Raw genomic sequence first — 1,326 nt, forward strand, 5'->3', positions numbered from 1 at the left:
AGGTTTCTTCAAGACCTTCTGGATGGGCAGGTCAGTCATCACCAGTATTGTGAAGCTGTGGAAGTAGTGGCGCAACCTCCTCGCCGAAAACACCACAGCCAGCGCAGCCTTCTCCAGGGCCTGATATCTCGTTTCTGGGCCCTGCAACACCTTGCTCACAAAATAAATGGGCTTCTGGGCCTGATCTTGATCCTGGGCGAGCACCGCATTCACCGCCCTCTCAGTTACAGCAAAATACAACCTAAGAGGGGTCCCCACCAGCGGTTTGCACAGAACCGGCGGGCTCGCCAGATACTCCTTCAGTTTGACGAAAGCTTCCTCGCATTCTTTCGTCCAAGCGAACTTGTTATTGCGCCACAGACACTGAAAATAGGGATGCCCCCTATCTCCGCTAGCTGACACGAAGCGAGATAGGGCTGCCATCCGACCTGTTAGCTGCTGGACTTCTTTCACCGTAGCCGGGCTCCTCATCGCCAAGATGGCGGCACACTTGTCTGGGTTGGCTTCAATTCCTCTTTCAGTCAAGAGGAAACCCAAAAACCTTCCAGCCTCCACGCCGAAAATGCATTTCTCCGGATTGAGCTTTAACTTGAACTTGGCGATCGTCGTGAATAATTCTTCCAAGTCTGCCACGTGCTTGGTTTTTTCCTGCGAGGTCACGACCATGTCAACGACGTAGGCTTGCACGTTCCTTCCCAGCATTGGTGCAAGTACTCGATCCATCAGCCTCTGGTACGTGGCCCCCGTGTTCTTCAGCCCAAACGGCATCACCTTATAGCAGTAGCACGATCTCTCCGTCATGAAGGCGGTTTTCTCTTCATCCATGGGATGCATCTTGATCTGATTATAGCCTGAGAAGGCATCCAGGAAACTCAGCAACTTGCACCCTGCAGCGCTATCAACCAGGGCGTCAATGCTTGGTAAAGGATACGAATCCTTTGGGCAAGCTTTGTTCAGGTCGGTGAAATCGACGCACATGCGCCATTTCCCGTTACTCTTCTTCACCAGCACGACATTTGCCAACCATTCAGGGTACTGGACTTCCCTGATGTGGCCTGCAGCGAGGAGTTTCTGTGTTTCGTCCCTGATCGCCTGCCTCCTTTCCTCGTTGAATTTTCTTCTCCTTTGTCGCACCGGTTTCACCATGTTGTCCATCGCCAGATGATGGCACAAGAAGTCGGGATCAATCCCGGGCATGTCCGAAGCGGACCATGCAAACGCGTCCAGATGCCGCTCAATCACCTTGGCGATCTGGTCTTGGAGATCGACCTCCAGAGATCTTCCCAGCTTGAAGATTTTCCCTCCGATCTCCTTCTCGAGCCACTG

Source organism: Phaseolus vulgaris, unplaced genomic scaffold (genome assembly GCF_000499845.2).
Source record: "Phaseolus vulgaris cultivar G19833 unplaced genomic scaffold, P. vulgaris v2.0 scaffold_46, whole genome shotgun sequence".
Taxonomy (NCBI): domain Eukaryota; kingdom Viridiplantae; phylum Streptophyta; class Magnoliopsida; order Fabales; family Fabaceae; genus Phaseolus; species Phaseolus vulgaris.